The sequence below is a fragment of the Berghia stephanieae genome, chromosome 3 (assembly GCF_034508935.2).
Source record: "Berghia stephanieae isolate SIO BIC M18660-M18661 chromosome 3, UCSD_Bste_1.3, whole genome shotgun sequence".
Taxonomy (NCBI): Eukaryota; Metazoa; Mollusca; class Gastropoda; order Nudibranchia; family Aeolidiidae; genus Berghia; species Berghia stephanieae.
Window position 1 is genome coordinate 63,985,367 of NC_088362.1, and position 19,986 is coordinate 64,005,352.

At 35.7% G+C, this 19,986-nt stretch overlaps 1 protein-coding gene across 2 annotated transcripts in view; it reads right to left on the reverse strand.

Moving 5' to 3' along the window:
• Positions 1-19,986, reverse strand: part of LOC144968190 (protein O-mannosyl-transferase TMTC1-like) — a 75,186-nt gene that overhangs the window by 10,299 nt on the left and 44,901 nt on the right. The window lies entirely within an intron of this gene.

Here is a 19,986-nt window from a genome sequence, read left to right on the forward strand (position 1 = left end):
TCCATACACACATACATACATACATACATACATACACACACATATACACATACACACACAGAGACAACGTAACAAGAATCTGTAATCTCTTCCAATCCACCATTTTGGCTCCATTCATTTGACTTGTCGTCTGTGGTCCAGAAATGAAGGAAGTGTTGTTAATGTGGTAGGTGGCTCCTCATAATAATCTCACTCCCTTGAAGTGTTGCAACAGAAACACAAACAGACACACAAATACACACACACATTAACTATATATACGGAAAATACCAAAAGAGCGGAGATAGTAATTTTGCCAGCATACCAAAAGAGCGGAGGGTTACTGTAAACTCTTTAAAAAAACCAGTGGGGTTTGAAAATCCTCGGGCGGAAAATACCAAAAGAGCGGAGATAGTAATTTTGCCAGCATACCAAAAGAGCGGAGGGTTACTGTAAACTCTTTAAAAAAACCAGTGGGGTTTGAAAAGTTCGTAGCTGTTTCAGGATCATTGCTTAGTACTTACGATCTTTCTTAATTGTCGGGGAGTGTGCTTGAAAAATATGTAGTGATTTAGAAGCATGTGAGTTTATAAGTGTGTGAGTTTAGTGTGTTTCTCGTCCGTGTGCTTGAAAAACATGTACCGAGTAAGAAACGTGTGAGTTGATTTAGTGTGTGTTTTTATTTTGATAATTTCGGGATTCTTGTCCGTGCTTATTGTAGGCATAACATAGCCTATCATTGTTAGAGACACCGCGAGGTTATTTAGTGTGTGTGTGTGTAGTTTGATTTCCAAACTCTATATTATAAGATAATTTCGGGCTTCCATTCTTTCTTCAACTCATCTGTATGTACACGTTAAAAATATCAAAGACCCAAAAAGGAGCTGACTGCGTTGTCCTAAATAACTACACTTATCGGTTGGACTATGCTACAAGTCATGGGGACAAGTACTGGCGATGCACAGTTAAAGGCTGCAAATCAAGAGTAAAGACAGACTGACAAGTAACCACAACGCTGACAGCTGTAACAAATCACAATCATGACAGAGACTACAGAACTACAGAAAAGACGATACTTCGAGCTGCTGTAAAACGTCGGGCCGAAGCTGATGTGTCAGAAAGACCAGCAAAAATCATGAAATCAGAACTTCTCCAAATGGAAGAGGCGAACCTGGTTCTAAAGACATCATCAACGTAAGAAGATCTATCTACAGGCAGAGACGAAAACAATTGCCAAAACTGCCGAAAACACGAGAGGACGTCCACAGAATACTGAACAACGACTTTCATCCAACCACATCAAAAGGTGAAAAGTTTGTCCTGCATAATGATGATGGCACCGGAATAATCATTTTCTCAACAGACAGCAACTTGAAAGAGCTGTGTTCAGCACATGTGGAAGAGCTATTTGTTGACGGAACTTTCAAGTCTTGTCCTCCCCAGTTCAGTCAGATCTACTCCATCCACTGTCTGAGTAATGGCATCTACTGCCCACTTGTATTTTGCTTGCTACCATCAAAAACTCAAGAAACCTACAAAAACATGTGGAAAGCAATCCTATCCCTGTGCCGTGAGAGATCACTTTCTCTCCAGTGTAGACAGTTTTCCATGGACTTTGAGAAAGCAGCCATGACCGCGCTTAAAACGTTGATTCCAGACGTCATTGTAAAAGCGTGCAACTTCCATCTGGGACAGGCTCTTCACAGGAAAATCCAGCAGCTGGGACTCGGAAATGAGTTTCAAACAAAAAATGAGGTTGGCAAGTGGCTGACCTACACTTTTGGACTTTCGTCTTTGGATCCGTCGGAGGTTGAGGACAGTTTCGCCATGGACCTCATGAGTTGCCAACCAGACGACACCAAGTTGATCCACTACTCCGATTATCTGCTACAAACATACATACTACCTTCAAGTCCTTTTCCACCTCCACTGTGGGCCTCTGTTCCCAAAGGCCAGAAAAGAACGAACAACGCAGCAGAGTCTTTCCACTCGATGCTGAACAAGGAGTTCTATGCCCCCCACCCGAACGTGTTCTTGCTCACTGACGCCCTAATCAAATTCCAGGCCACGACATATATCAAGATGAGATCAAAAGCAGAATCGAAAAAACAGCCCAAAGACCAGAAAGTTGCACAGCTCGTTAGTGAGAAAAAAACAGGCCAAAGATCCAGATTTGAGTTTGTGAAGGCAATGAGTTTTATCAACAGACCCTTGTAAATAATTTCCCTTGCAAGATTTTACCAATTTTTAACCTACACTCAGCTCAAATAAAAATCCTAATGCAGCCTCACAGCGGTAAAAGATATCGTTGTGTGTTGGTCCCAAGCCCATAAAATGCAGAGGGGGATTTTTCCACACACTAGGCAAACAAATAACAATAAATAAAAATAAGGTTTACAGTAATCTTGTACATTTCTTTGATATCGGGCGCCGCACCTGTGCCCACTCCCTCCGCTCTTTTGGTACGTGTTTTTCCGCTCTTATGGTATGCCTCTCCGCTCTTTTGGTAGACATCCACTATATATATATATATATATATATATATATATATATATATATATATATATACATATATAGATAGAACGAAGATGACGTCACATAGGCCTTTGTTATTATTTTTTGCCATCCGCGTTTGTGAGTTGTTCTCACTAAACTGTATTAACCAGACTATAAAAGTTCATGGTTACACAGAGTTTTGTGTGTTGGTCCGTTCTACTTCTGGATGGCAATGTTGTGAACTCCTTGGCCAAGCGCATTCTATCTATATATACATACATATGTATAGGAACCTGTAAATACGAACACACAAACACAAACACACGTGCAGACACATACAGACCAATGCTCTCGAGATTGCTATGGTACAGACCCAATCAAAACGCACGCATATGATAAACAAACAATAACAGTTATATACTGATCGAAAAGAGCATAAAGATTATCAAACATACAAACAGTAGCAGTAGTAGTAGTAGTAGTAGTAGTAGTAGTAGTAGTAGTAGTAGTAGTAGTAGTAGTAGTAGTAGTGGCAGTAGTAGCAGTCGTATTAGTAGTAGTAGTAGTAGTAGTAGTAGTAGTAGTAGTAGTAGTAGTAGTAGTAGTAGTAGTAGTAGTAGTAGTAGTAGTAGTAGTAGTAGTAGTAGTTGTTGTTGTTGTTGTTGTAGTAGTTATAGTGGCAGTAGTAGCAGTAGCATTAGTAGTCGTATTAGTAGTAGTAGTAGTAGTGGTAGTAATAGTAGTAGTAGTGGCAGTAGTAGCAGTAGTATTAGTGGTCGTATTAATAGTAGTAGTAATAGTAGTAGTAGTAGTAGTAGTAGTAGTAGTAGTAGTAGTAGTAGTAGTAGTAGTAGTAGTAGTAGTAGTAGTAGTAGTAGTAGTAGTAGTAGTAGTAGACACAGAGAGAGAGAGAGAGAGAGAGAGAGAGAGAGAGAGAAAGAGAGAGAGAGAGAAAGAAAGAAAGAGAGAGAGAGAGAGAGAGAGAGAGAGAGAGAGAGAGAGAGAGAGAGAATAACAACTAAAGCCTATAATATGATAGTCAAAGACACTTCATAAAGAGAAAAACTGTTAACAGAATCCCAGTCTTAGATCGATATTCCCCATAGCCCTGTATGGATTCATTCATAAATATCTCCCTTTATCTGTATCATGACATGTCTTTGTCTGTGTAGACTGGTGGATTGTCAGATTAAAGTGTTAACTCGTGAACTACTATCTGAACAGAAAATATACCGTTGTTGTTTTCAGATATCGTGGCACAAATATGGATTGTAATATATTTGATACAATGGTACGTATAGTTGGTGGTGTAAAATACCCTTGATTGTATGTAGGGAGTGGTAGTGGTAGCTGGAGGAGGAGGAGGAGGAGGATGAAGAAAGAGAGAGAGAGAGAGTGAGAGAGAGAGAGAGAGAGAGCTCTAAGAGAGATGGGGCGGGGGGCGGGGGGGTGAAAGAGAGAGAGAGAGATAGAGAGAGAGGGGAGAGAGAGAGAGAGAGAGAGAGAAAATATGTGTGTATGTGTGTGTATCTGAGAGAAAGACAGATAGAGAGAGGGGGGGGGGAGAAAGAGAGGTGGGAGAGAGGGGGGGGGGCGGGGGTGGTGGTAAATGAATGGAAGAGAATGTATGTGTTTGTCTGTATGTGAGACAGAGAGAGAGGGGGCAAAAATGTAAGTTGTATGAGAGCAAGACACACACAAATCGATAACATTTCCCATAGTCTGTCTGTATTCATTCATAAATCTCTCTCTTTATCTATCTCCATATATAATATTATATTTAATGTATCTTTGTTGTATGTGCGGGATTTCCTATTGATAGATTATAGTGTTAGCTCGTGAGCCAGATAATATCTTCACAGAAAATAGACTGTTGTTGTTTTCAGATATATGTGGGGCTATGTGGTCTAGTGGTATGACTCTCGCTTTCGGATCGGAAGGTCCTGGGTTCGAGTCCCGAACGGCGCATAGTTGAGTCCTTGGAAAAGGCTCTTTACTCACATTATCTCACCGTGCTCAGGTGTAAAATGAGTACCTGGCCGTTAACAACGTTGTCTCTGTCGGAAAAATCGGCTAACACGCGTTATGTCCTATTCTATATGTTACGTGTTGCTGTTGGCTAGGGACCCTGTGTAAAGCGGTTTGAGCACGTTTAGTGAATATTGCGTTATATAAAAAGCTCAAGTTCACGGTATAGCGGCACAACTATAAGGTGGAGAGCGTTTGCCATCAGTGGCGTCCCTTTGGTGTGTCCACCACAGTGAATATAATCATGAGGACAACTCATATGAAAGCAATATTTCAAGAGGTTTGATGTTTTCTACAAGTGAACAAAGCTCACAAATCAGTCACTGATCAAGGGACTGAAGCAAGCAGCAAACGCGATCACTCAATATTCGGGAACGACTCCTATTCAGATCCTGTTTCCCGTATTCTGGAAAACCTCGAATTTAAAGTTTGGTCAAAAAACTCGCCATTCATTTGAAATCGATTTAAATGATGACTTTTCAAAAGTCCCAGAACGAGTTTTCTGGCCATTTTTTTTTAAATACATGTTTTTCCAGAGTACGACAGTTTGCTGGCTAACTACATGAACGGCACGGAGACGTTCACTCGTCCATTTTATTAATAGACACAGATTAGACTCGAATGAATCCCCTGGACTACATGGACCCGTCTAGATGGGCCCAGAGATAACTGACAGTAAATCTCTGTGGAGAGTTGAAAGTATATTATTATATCCTTTTTATGTCCCTTTGTCTCTCATCCCCCCCCCCCCCCCCCCACACACACCCACACCTTTCTCCATAACCCCACTCTCCTGCACAATAAAAGGAAAGACTCGCGAGGTAAAAAAGAATCCAAAGCAGAAAATAACAAAAAGCAGGTTTCATTCTTAAATTCACGACAATTACTTCTCAACAGTACTCTGATTTTTTAAAAAACCAAACACATTTTAAAAATTTTGGCCAGAAAACTCATCCTTCAAGTATCAATCGATTAAAACGACCTCCATCTTGTCAAATATTCTCAAACTTGAGACTTTAGGGAAGTCCCGGGTTTGAGAATTTTTGCCAAGACGACGGTCATTTTAATCATCGATATTTGAAGGACGGGTTTTCTGGCCAATTTTTTGAAAATGTGTTTGGCTGGGGTTTATTTTTTTTTCAGACTACGCCAATTCAGCTTCAGAGTTGTGGACCCGTGGTGAGAGTAAACAAATGCCAAATAGATACGTTTATTTTGTGGACACTTTGTCGGATGCTGGGGAAACCCAGGGGTGAAAATAAAAGCCTTGTGGACGAAAGGTGATGCGGCAGATAGGGGCCTTTAATCGTATTTTATGACCGCCAATAACCTGTGACGACTGTGTATGTAAAGCGGTAAAAACCAGTGGGGTGGTATCTTATTGGAGAAATCCCCACCAACGATGAAAAGGTTGGGATTCAGTCTTTGAAGCAGTGGACAATTTACATAACACGTCGTAAATGGTACAGTTTACATACCAGGTCGCAAATGGAGATAAATCTGTTTTTTATTGAGTTGTTGAAAGAGACAGTGTATACTTGAGATAACCAAATTGTTTAATCTGTCAGTCAAAAGGTACTTTACCCCCCCCCCCCCCGGGGCCAAGGTCAAACGAATCCAGATACCCCAATCAATGCTGCAAGATCCAGGGGATTAAAAGAAGAAGAAAAACATAGATTCAACTGGGTGACGTGTTGTGTACTATACCACCTGAGCCATTGGAAGTCTTGTGCTTATAGGAGGGACGGACCGAGAGGGGGAGGGAGGGGGGCGTAAAAAATGGGAGAGAGGGGAGATGTCAGATTGGAAGGAGGAGACAAAGGAGAAAAAGGGAGGAGGGGGAAGGAGAGGGAGAAAAATAAAACAAATGGGAAAATGAGCGTAAGAAAGAAGAGGAGATAATGGTTTTGGAAGAAGAAGAAGAAGAAAGGTAGTAGTAGTAGTAGTAGTAGTAGTAGTAGTAGTAGTAGTAGTAGTAGTAGTAGTAGTAGTAGTAGTAGTAGTAGTAGTAGTAGTAGTAGTAGTAGTAGTAGTAGTAGTAGTATTTGTTGTGGTGGTGGTGGTAGTAGTAGTAATAAAAGTAGTAGTAGAAGTTGTTGTTGTTGTAGTAGTAGTAGTAGTAGTAGTAGTAGTAGTAGTAGTAGTAGTAGTAGTAGTAGTAGTAGTTATAGTAGTAGTGGTGGTAGTAGTAGTCGTAGTAGTAGTAGTAGTAGTAGTAGTAGTAGTAGTAGTAGTAGTAGTAGTAGTAGTAGTAGTAGTAGTAGTAGTAGTAGTAGTAGTAGTAGTAGTAGTAGTAGTAGTAGTAGTAGTAGTAGTAATAGTAGTAGTAGTAGTAGTAGTAGTAGTAGTAGTAGTAGTAGTAGTAGTAGTTGTTGTTGTTGTTGTTGTTGTCATAGTCTCAAGTGAGTAAAGAGCTACTCGACTATGCATAAAGATATATGTAGAATGAGGCCCCCAGAATTTACTAGTTACTATAAATGAAAAACAATTAACGATCTGTTTAAAATGAAATAAAAATAATGATGAAATTTAATTAAAAGAGATAAACAGTGATCGTGGCAGTTACAAATAGAGATATGAATATTTTACGTAACTTATGATAATATCTCAGGTTCGTAAGTTTACGTTTCCAGGCAGTTGATGGGCTTGGATGATCTATTCCTCTGATAACAGGATTGGACTCGTAAAATTCCACTTCCAGGCAATTGGTAAGAGGTTATAGTGTAGTACAGTGGGCTTGGGTTTGATCCTTGAAGATTATACAATCAAAGTTAAAAGCTCCGGCGTCTTAATGGTGTAGATATAATATCTACAAAGTCCCAAAAGATAAAAATCTTACAATATATATATAGGAATAGAGTGACTGGCCGTCCGGCATAGATTGTGGAGAGAAAGTGAGTGTCAAATGTTAGACCTATCAGCTTTTATAATAAGTGGCTACGTGACAGAATGTAGAACGAAAAGTTTTCACTAATTAGAAATTAATTCGAGGGAAGGCTATAAAAGGAAAGACGATCTAATATTAGAAGGTAAAGTTTATCTAAGCCTACCGAAATATAACTGGAGTGAGATGAATTCAGTTCTTCATAAAATAAAATTTAATAAGATAATTGTGAACAATCTTTACTGTGACACCCCCCACCCACGTTTAAAATATACTCTTTAACCATTATGGGAAAGATAGATTTTACAAACGGAAGTAAATTTACTATCATGATACTCTAGCATTAATCCATTGTTATGATTTGTGCTACAATTAAATTATTTATTAACTAGACATGGAAATGTTTATATCAACGTAGGTATATGAATGGGTGACAATAACAATGAAAGATTGGGATTACAAATCATTGTGATGAACAACATGATGGCAATGTGATTACAAATCATTGTGATAAACAATAGTGATGGCAATGAAGCATGATTTAAGTCGATGATATGAAGGTAATTTACTGAATGAAATGAATGAAAATGTAAATGGAATATTGACATTTCAATTATTAATCATAAATGAGTGAAAATTCATAACAATGATAGATAAAGAGAAGATTTCCCAAATCATGAATGGGTATGGTATATATATCCAAACAATACTCAATGTTACATTAAGTTGGGTCATCATGTTTACAAATAAAATTATCGAATTTGTGCGTTCTGATTTGGCATAGTTTGCGAGGTAACTAACAGTATGCATGGGAGGTTAAGTTATACCCTTCTCACGTGTTTATAGATAGTATGCAGATGACGTCACTCAGGCCTTTGTTATTGCTTTTGCCATCCGCGTTTGTGAGTTGTTCTCACTAAACGGTATTAACCAGACTATAAAAGTTCATGGTTACACAGAGTTGTGTGTTGGTCCGTTATACTTCCGGATGGCAATGTTGTGAACTCCTTGGCCAAGCGCATTCTATCTATACTAATCGAGAAAGTAGGTCGGCGTGAATATTTTCACAGCCTGGTATGTGAGAGATACTGAAAGTGTAATTTTGCAAAAATAGACTCCACCTTAGTACTCTACTATTATTCATTTTGTTATTTCTTATGTACGTGAGTGGTTTATGGTCCGTTTCGACCACAAACTCTTTTAGCAGTAGATATCTGCTGAATGTCTTTAAAGCAAAGACGATGGCCAGTCCTTCACGCTCTATTACAGAGTATCGTGATTCTCTGTCCAATAATTTTCTGCTTGCATATAAGCAAGGCATTAGAGTTCCCTCATGTTCCTGTAATAGTACACCTGCGATGCCCTTATCAGACGCGTCAGTTCTTACAACAAATTCTTTTGACATGTCGGGTAATTTAAGAATTGGTTCTGAACAGAGTAATGCCTTTAATTGGTTAAAGCTATTCTGACACGCTTCTGTCCAAACAATTTTGTTCGGTGACCCATTCTTTGTCAGATTTGTTAGCGGTGTCGCGATGTGCGCGAAGTTGTAAATGTATTTCCTGTAAAAATTTAGGAGCCCAAGTACTTTGCGTACTTCTTTTTTTGTCTTAGGTGGTTGCAATTGTGCGATTTTTGTTTGTTTTTCTGTCTCGGGTGTCTGTGTCCCATGACCAACGGTATGATTGATCCTGCATTTGAAGCTTCGATATTAGTAAACATAGGTTGCGACACTGTGTCTCTATCAAAATACTTTTTTAGCATATTTGCATGGAATGTCTTTGTTGTGTTGTTAATTTTAATCTCGTAATTAACATTAGATTTTACTGCTGTTATTTTGAATGGTCCTTTCCATGTAGCTAAAAGTTTACTCGAGTCATCGGGTAAGAGTATTAGTACTTTGTCACCAATCTCAAATTTTCTTGATTTGCTTTTGCGATCAGAGTATTCCTTGTATTTCTCTGCTTTTTTAGTGACGGATTCCTGTGCTAGCTTACATGTGTCCTCTATTCTGTCTTTCAGGTTTCTTACATATTCGTAAGCAAACATAATTTCGTTATTGTCCTCCTCATTCCCTTTACAAATGTCGGCTACTATATTGATCGGGCCGCGAGGTGATCGTCCATACATCAACTCAAATGGGGAGTAGCCTGTAGATTCTTGGGGTATTTCTCTATATGCAAATAGGATTGCTGGTAAGTATCTGTCCCAATCATCTGGTTTTTCTGCTGACACTTTTCTTAACATATTCTTTAGAGTGCCATTAAATCTTTCACAAAGACCATTTGCTTGGGGGTGGTAGGGAGTTGTGAATGAGTGTTGGATTCCCATGAGTTTCATGGTTTCATGCATCATATGTGATGTAAATTGGGGTCCATTGTCCGACAGTATCTCATTTGGTATGCCTATTCTAGTAAAAATTGTCATCAATGCTTCAGCTATGTGATCCGATGTAGTTGATTTCAATGCTATCGCTTCTGGCCACCTGGTTGCGTAATCGACTAGTGTTAGTATGTGTGTATGGTTTCTATCTGATTTTGTTAAAGGGCCTATAATGTCAATTGCAACTTTTTGAAAAACTTTTCAATAACTGGGGTTGTCTCTAATGGCAATCTCGGTATTCTGCCTTTTGCGACTCTTCTTTGGCATGTGTCACACGATTTCACATATTCTCGGACGTCTTTAGTAATTCCAGGCCATGTGAAATTCTCGGATATTCTCTTCAATGTGGAAGAGCTCCCAAGATGTCCAGAAGTTATTGAATCGTGCGCTATTCCAAGGATTTTGTTTCTGTAAATACTCGGCGTGACCAGTTGTTTAGCTATTTTGTTTCTTTTCCTATGTAACCTGAACAGAATATCTTTTTCAATGATGTATTCAACTTTTGATTTCGTCCCTTTGTTTGCGATATTGAAATATGAAGTTAAAGTCGGGTCCTTTTTCTGTTCTTCAATGAACGTGTTCCTGTCAAATTGTTGTGGTTCTAGAGAAATAGTCATTGGCTTCTCTGTTGTCTTAGTCATCTTTCTTGTTTCTGCTAGACAAGCTGTTTCTTGGGTTAATGACCATTCTTTTACATCTGTTGGGTTGTCTTTAAGACCTTTTATATTGCCAACAATAACATCAGCGACGGGGTTGGGAAGTATACAGCATTCCACTATTCCTGTATAGTATGGGGTTTCTATGTACACATTAGCTGTTTCAAAGGTTTCGACTGTGCCACTGAATGTGATGCATTGTACCGTTTTTCCAGTTTTGTCTTCGTCATTGATCAAAGATGCTTTTATTCCTACTGTACTGCATCCTGTGTCTCTCAATATTTTGCAATCAGTTCCATTAGCTTTGCCTTCACAAAAAAATAGCGATCCTGACTTGTGAGTTTGTGTTAAAAGTGACATACCTTTCACGCAATACACATTTATATTTTCTCCTGACATTACTCGTGTCTGATTGTTTACACCTGTTTGGAGTGATGCATTTGCAGTTTCTTTTGGATATCCCACGATTTTGTAACATTTGTCTGCTGTGTGGCCTTTCATTCCACAATATTGACATTTAATTATAGGTTTGTTTGTTTTCTTATACTCAGTATTATTGTCAGTGCTATTTCTTGTTTTGTTTTGATAGGGTCGGCTATGGTCTCTATTGAACTGTTTGTTCCATGGTTTGTTACTATGGTCATCCTGTTTCACTTGCGTGTTCCGAGTGATTGATCGGCTCGTTCTATTTGAGTATTGAACTTTAGGTGTACATGGACTCTGAGCAGCGGCAGCGTAGTATGGTTCCTTCAATGTTCTGCTAAGGGGTGTCAATGGATGTGCGCTGTTAAAGTTTTCTGCGTAGATTTTTAATTTGTCCAAGTTTTCTGGCTTTCTCTCTTTAAAGAATGCGACTAAATCTGGGTTGCAAGCTTGATAGATTCGATTCTTCAGCGTGAGATAGTAAAGGCCTGCAAAGTCGTCTTGTTTTACGTTTGCCAACTCAAGCCACCGATTTAGAAATTGAGTAATTCTGTTCACGAATTTATTAAAGTCTTCTCCACTTTCCGGTTTTGCAGTTTGAAACCTTTCCTGGTAACCATCTTCTGTTAATCTAAATCTTTTTAGTAGAGCATCTTAAATTTTACCATAATCATCTGCATCTTCAGTTGTTAAGGTATAGAAAACTTTTAGCGGTTCTCCAGATAAGCAGTTAATCAAGGCTGTGGCCCATTTGCTTTCTGGCCAACGATAACCTTTAGCCTGAACTTCGAATCGGTGTAAGAAGGATTCTAGACAGTCTGAGCGTTCATCGTATGTTGGCATGCGTGGAAGTTTCACGAAAAATTCATCACTATTATTATGTTTTCTTTCATGACCGGTTTTTGTTTTTTCAATTTCCAGCATCATTTGGGTCCTTTTGGTTTCTTCTTCTGCTAAAGCTATTTGTCTTTTTAGTTCCCTTTCTTGGACTCTTTCTTCTCGTTCTTCTCTACGTATTCTTTCTTCGTGTTCTTTTTCTTCTCTACGAATTCTTTCTTCATTTTCTTCTCTACGAATTCTTTCTTCATTTTCTTCTCTACGAATTCTTTCTTCATTTTCTTCTCTACGAATTCTTTCTTCGTGTTCTTTTTCTTCTTTACGAATTCTTTCTTCATTTTCTTCTCTACGAATTCTTTCTTCATGTTCTTTTTCTTCTTTTACTTTCTCTTCGCACCATGAAAATATTCTTTCCTGGGGTATTTCTAAGTCCTTTGCGAGACTTAAGTATCTTTTATATGCTTCCATGTTGCAATAAATTAGTTACGATATTTTATATATATTATATTGACAGGATACTGTTACTGACTGTTTTATTTATTTACACTTACTGGAATGAACTGTTCTATTTTTAGAAATCTCTCTCTCTTATTTCAACTTATTATGTATGTTGAATTTGATGCCTTTTATCGTTATATCTTATAAAGCAATGTGTCAATACAATGCGGAGTTATTATGACTTGTGTCAATAACAATGTGTCAATCGCGTGTACTCTAAACTATGTTACTACGAAAAATGTATCACCAATGTGTGTGACTCGTCGTTAGTTTGTGTACAATTATTCGCAATGACGCTAATATACTAGAGTGTGATAACAATAATAGGATGCCAAAATAATCCCAAGTTATCTATCACTAAATATAACACGACGGCTAGTAGACTCCTTTTATTATTATTTAGTTTTTAAAGACTCACTTTTCAGAACATAATATATAAGTGGTTTTCGGTAACAGTAATATGCCAAAAATGCATTTAAAACAAATCACTATGCAAAACAAATCACGATGTCTATAGTTACTATGTGATGCCCAACTCATGTAAAAGAGAATAATGAAGGATATATTTACCAACTCAGTTCGTGGCTGGGACCTCTCTCTTGTTCAATGGTTGTTCAACAATTGTAATTAGGCATTGAAAAGTGTTTAACAGTGATGTCTGAAATACAAAACAATAAAATATCGTAAGATTTACAATAGTTACAAAATGTGTTCACAACACTGAGTGATTGGTTGATAGGTGAATGAATCGTTATGGAATGTAAACATATTGAAAACAATTCATGAATGAGGCAAACAACAAAATGAAATGAGTGATATAATAACAAAGTGGACAAGGAATGAATGAATGAATGAAAAACAGAGTGAATAGATGAATGAATGAATGGATAATGTATGAATGAAAGAATGAAGGGAGGAATAAATGTATGAATGATTGGATAAATGAGTGAATAAACGAATGAATGGATGAATGAATGAATGAATAAATGAATGAATAAATGAATGAACAATGAATGAATGAATAATTTATAAATGAATAAATGAATGAAGGAATCAATCAATAAAATGCTATTCAATTTGAATGAAAGAATGAATGGATAAATTGCTATTCCATTTAAATGAAGAAATGAAAAAGAAAAAAAAATTAATCCTGTAAATAGGGAGTTCAATTAAAATATGATCAAGTGGGGCAATTAAGAGTTTTACAATTTAAACTTTAAAGTTAGATGAAATAGATATAAGTAACTAAATAAATTAAATTCTTTAAATGTGTCCCCTCCAAAATGTCATGGTCTCAAGTGAGTAAAGAGCTACTCGACTATGCATAAAGATATATGTAGAATGAGGCCCCCAGAATTTACTAGTTACTATAAATGAAAAACAATTAACGATCTGTTTAAAATGAAATAAAAATAATGATGAAATTTAATTAAAAGAGATAAACAGTGATCGTGGCAGTTACAAATAGAGATATGAATATTTTACGTAACTTATGATAATATCTCAGGTTCGTAAGTTTACGTTTCCAGGCAGTTGATGGGCTTGGATGATCTATTCCTCTGATAACAGGATTGGACTCGTAAAATTCCACTTCCAGGCAATTGGTAAGAGGTTATAGTGTAGTACAGTGGGCTTGGGTTTGATCCTTGAAGATTATACAATCAAAGTTAAAAGCTCCGGCGTCTTAATGGTGTAGATATAATATCTACAAAGTCCCAAAAGATAAAAATCTTACAATATACATATAGGAATAGAGTGACTGGCCGTCCGGCATAGATTGTGGAGAGAAAGTGAGGCAGTGGCGGTTCTAGCCTATTTATAGTGGTCGGGCAAAGATGAGTCGGTCATATATATATATATATATATATATATATATATATATATATATATATATATATATATATATATATATATATATTTTTTTTTTTTTTTTTTTTGTCTTGTTTGTTTGTTTGTTTGTTTTGTTCGCCTTAAAAAAAAAATTTATTTCAACCACAAATAATCACATTCACAATGCAATGACAATACCAGTAGATTTTAATTATTCCAAACGTAATCAAAAATGAATCACGAAAGAGAATACAACAAAAAATTAAAGCGAAGAGACATAATGCGACAACACCTTCACAATACAAGTCCATCTCGTTCACTCGAAAAATTAAAGAGATGCTTTAATCCCTCAACTGCGAGATTAATATTTCTGTTACATTACTGGTTTTCAGTAGTACGTAGTAACTGTAAAGTTTTTATCGAGAAGCAACAACAGCGATATGACTCGAGTTTCATTCAGAGCTCAAATTGCATAATTTTACTGCTCTCTTGGTGGTTAGAATGATTGTGCCGGTGGTGGTAGTGGTTGGAATAGTGGTAGCGGTGGTGGTGGTGGAGGAGGAGGAGGAGGAGGAGGAAGAGGAGACGGTGAGGGAGGATGTAATTATGGTAGTGGTTTTGATGGTGCTGTTGGTTAGAATGATAGTTGTGGAGACGATGACGGAAATTATATGATGATGTTGATATTGTTTTTATTTCTATTGTAGTACTTGATGTTAATGTTGTTGTTGTTGTTGTTGTTAATGATGATGATGATTATGATGACAACGACGATGTCGTCGACAATGATGATTACAATACGATATTACAAAGTTTATTCAATCTTAGGCTTTCGCCAATAAATCATAAAATTTGATGACAACATACATGAAAGTGGAAAAAAAAATGATAAATGGAACCAAACAATAAACTGATACCATTAATAACCACACACAAAAAAAAACAAAAAAACAAAAAAAAATCGTAATACCACCAATACGTACAATAATAATAATAATAATAATAATAATAATAATAATAATAATAATAATAATAATAATAATAATAATAATAATAATAATAATAATAATAATAATAATAATTATTATTATTATTATTATTATTATTATTATTATTATTATTATTATTATTATTATTATTATTATTATTATTATTATTATTATTATTATTATAAATAATAATAATAATAATAATAATAATAATAATAATAATAATAATAATAATAATAATAATAACAAATGATAATAATAACAATAATAATACGAGTATTACCATCATCATTACTACCACCACCAACATAATTACGTTTCCAATCAGTTTTTCTCGTTTTTTTAAATTTGATACCTATAATAGACGAAAATTCCGGTGATTTTGTTAAAGGGTAGTTAAAATATCTACGATTTTATTAACCCTGAAAACTACGATTTTTATTTTCCTATTTCAAGTAGGCAGGTCTGCTATTAAGTATCAGTTCCATAGTCAAAAAAAAAAAGACAAACAAAAACAAAGTTTATTTAATCTTAGGCTTTCGCCAATAATTCATACAATACAATTAAGACAAAATATTGCTACTAATCTCTCCTCATGCATTCGTTAGACGATAACAATAACGACCGTGTTATCTTTACTCCTTACCCAACCAACCCCTAGCTTCCCGCCTCTTCATCACGAACTATCTTATGTATGTATTAGCTTTAGGACGGGCAAGTACGGAATCTGCCCACCCTTCCTTTAAACGTATCTATTTCCTCTTAGAATTCAACTATCTCTTTTCTCAGAAGAGTATTTCTCGTATACTAATTCAATTGTTGAGAAAACCAAAATGGTGGTTGTATTTTATATATTTATTTAGTCGTGACCTTTGTAATGAAAAATGTAGATTTTGTTTGATATTAGAGGAATAAAAATAGAATTAATTAAATTGTTTGCAAAAATATTTAAGTATGCAATAAAAATACAGCGTAATTACTTTAAGAATTTGAAGAAAAAAAAAAGAACAAATTAATTTGTTAAAAAAAAAAAACAACAAAAAATCAATGAAAACAATTTAAATAAATGAGTTTTGAGAAGCACTAAAGAAAACGAGAAAAAAAGAAATTTAAATGGTTAAACAAATATATAAAAACAACACAAGTTAATACTAAATTGATATATTAGTAAATTAATAAATTAAATTCAATACTGGAATCTTCCCAATGTCATTACATCAATGGTACCAGCACAAGTAAGGCAATAAATTAGAAAAAGTACGTTTGCCAAAATCTGCATTTAGTTTATAAGGTGGGCTCATTTGAATTAGCCCGACCTAGTACTAGAGAGGCCAGACAGCAAACTCGGAGTTCAGCGTCAGGCGACGTGACGATGGGATGACGATGTGGGCGGAGTGGAGTGGTTGGGGAGAGGGGGGGGGGGGTTGATAAAAAAAAGAACAGGAGCGTATCCTGGTTTATGTATTACGGGTGCATGGTGATTCTCAATATATCAAAAATACACACAAATTGATTTCAGTACGAAGTATCAAGTTTAAGTAGTAACTTTTGAAATTATCTAATTTAAATTAGATTATTTCGGACCTGGTAATGCAGCATATAACTTGAAAAAACAGGCTGGTATTTGCCCACCCTGCCCATTATTACCAGCCGTCCCTGCTTACTTGTGCTGGTACCATTGATGTAATGACATTGGGAAGATTCCAGTATTGAATTTAATTTATTAATTTACTAATATATCAATTTAGTATTAACTTGTGTTGTTTTTATATATTTGTTTAACCATTTAAATTTATTTTTTTCTCGTTTTCTTTAGTGCTTCTCAAAACTCATTTATTTAAATTGTTTTCTTATTTGATTTTTTTTTTTTGTTTTTTTTTTTTTAACAAATTAATTTGTTCTTTTTTTTTTCTTCAAATTCTTAAAGTAATTACCGCTGTATTTTTATTGCCATACTAAATATTTTTGCAAAACAATGTAATTTTCTATTGCATTTCCTCTAATAAAACAAAACACTTTTATTCAAAGGTCACGACTAAATAAATATATAAAATACAACCACCATTTTGGTTTTCTCAACAATTGAATTAGTATACGAGAAATACTCTTCTGAGAAAAGAGATAGTTGAATTCTAAGAGGAAATAGATACGTTTAAAGGAAGGGTGGGCAGATTCCGTACTTGCCCGTCCTAAAGCTAATACATACATAAGATAGTTCGTGATGAAGAGGCGGGAAGCTAGGGGTTGGTTGGGTAAGGAGTAAAGATAACACGGTCGTTATTGTTATCGTCTAACGAATGCATGAGGAGAGATTAGTAGCAATATTTTGTCTTAATTGTATTGTATGAATTATTGGCGAAAGCCTAAGATTAAATAAACTTTGTTTTTGTTTGTCTTTTTTTTTTTTGACTATGGAACTCATACTTAATAGCAGACCTGCCTACTTGAAATAGGAAAATAAAAATCGTAGTTTTCAGGGTTAATAAAATCGTAGATATTTTAACTACCCTTTAACAAAATCACCGGAATTTTCGTCTATTATAGGTATCAAATTTTAAAAAACGAGGAAAAACTGATTGGAAACGTAATTATGTTGGTGGTGGTAGTAATGATGATGGTAATACTCGTATTATTATTGTTATTATTATCATTTGTTATTATTATTATTATTATTATTATTATTATTATTATTATTATTATTATTATTATTATTATTATTATTATTATTATTATTATTTATAATAATAATAATAATAATAATAATAATAATAATAATAATAATAATAATAATAATAATAATAATAATAATAACGTAAACAACGACGTAAACAACATGTAATTGAAACAACAGTCCCGCGACGTCCAGTGAACTGTCATCGTTCAACTCGACCACCACAGAAGTTAACAAAAATATTGACAAATGACACAAGACCAAGTCATGGAAATCATAACATTTGTATTGGCCATATTAACGCACAGTCATCGAGAAACAAGACATTCGATATAATCGATGTCATAGATCAACACGATATCGATATTTTATATATAACTGAATCATGGTTGCGTCAGTTCGGTGATGAACCTATAATGAAAGAAATGACACCTCCCGGCTACAAGATGGAATCGTTCCCAAGAAATGGACGATCAGGAGGGGAGATCGCCATCATATACAAACACGCTCTTTCGTCTAAAATACAAAACAGGCCAATTTCGTTCAAAAGTTTCGAGTGTGTCCAAACCACATTGACCTACCCTCAAATTTCATTTTTAATCACTTGTATCTACAGACCACCCCCAAGCAAAAAGAACAAACTGAGACAGAATGATTTTGCTGACGAATTTTCAGATTTTGTATCAAAAGACACATCAAATAAGCGAAAAATTTATATCGGCGATTTTAATATTCAGTTTGATGTTGATCAGAATAGTCTCGTTAAAATTATAAAAAATATGCTGAATGAACATGGCCTCACTCAGTTAGTGACCTCTCCAACTCAAAGATTGGGGCACATCTTGGACTGGTTCATCATTGACACACCCTCGCTTGTTGAATCAATTAAAAATATCAAAAAAGAAATTTCAGACCACAATCTGATTCTGGCAACTCTCAAATGCATCAAAGAGAAAGCAAAGAAAGTCAAGATAGTGTCTAGGGATACCAAAAAAATAGACATTAGTTCCTTCAAAAACAATCTGTCAGAGGAACTAGGAAGAATGGATATACCATCAGCACAGAAAACAGACGAGGTACTGCGCAACGTCATCGACAGGCATGCGCCAAAGACAACTAGAATAATAAATTCCAGGAAACCGTCTCCGTGGTTTAACCAGAGTGAAAAAACTGCCAAAAGGGAAAAAAGGAATGCAGAGGCATCGTGGAGAAAATCGGGCCTTGAGATTGACCGGCTGATATATATAGCAAAAAAGCATAAGTATAAAACCACCTGCAAAAGAGCAAAAAGAAACTATTATAACACAAAACTGTCATCAGTGAGGGACACTAAGGAATTTTTTCTCTGTTTCAAAGGAACTTTTAGGGGAAGAAAAGGGCATGTGTCTACCCACTAATATCCCGGTAGAAAAGCAGCCGGATGCATTTTCAGATTTCTTTTCGGGAAAAATATCGAAAATTCGGAACAATTTGGACCTCGTGCAAAATGAAGATATAAATTTCCACCCTTTTTCGGGTTCACAGGGATTCTCTTGTTTTAAAGAAACAACTGAAGAAGAAATTTCTAAAATAATTTTTTCATCTTCCTCGAAGTCATGTGATTTAGATCCTTTACCAACTAATATTTTGAAATTATGTCTTCCTGAATTGTTACCTTGCATAACTTATATTATAAATCAGTCACTTATTTCAGGACAAGTCCCAGATATCTATAAACATGCAATTGTAAAGCCTCTCATAAAAAAGCAAAATCTCAATGTAAATGACCTTAGTAACTACCGTCCCGTCTCAAATCTGCCATTTCTTTCTAAAATCCTTGAAAAAGTTGTACTCAGACGTCTTTCACAACATCTCCATGAAAACAATCTATGGGAAAAATTTCAGTCAGCTTATCGTTCTTACCACAGCACAGAAACTGCTCTGTGCTGTGTTGCGAGTGATTTGCTTGATGTTTTAGATAAAGGTTCTGTTTCTCTTCTGACATTGTTAGACCTTTCGGCGGCGTTTGATACTATTGATCACGGTATTCTCATTAAACGACTTAATATAACCTTTGGCTTGTCTGGGACTGTCTTGCAGTGGTTTGAATATTATTTAGATGGCAGAAAGCAACAGGTTATGATTTTAGATAAACTTTCTCGTCAACATACATTGTCTTTTGGTGTTCCTCAAGGCTCTGTTTTGGGTCCAATTCTTTTTGTTTTGTATACTTCTCCATTATCTAATGTCATCACTGGTCATGGGCTGCGCTATCATCTCTATGCAGATGATACGCAACTTTATGCTACTGATAAAACTAAAAATCTCGAAAAT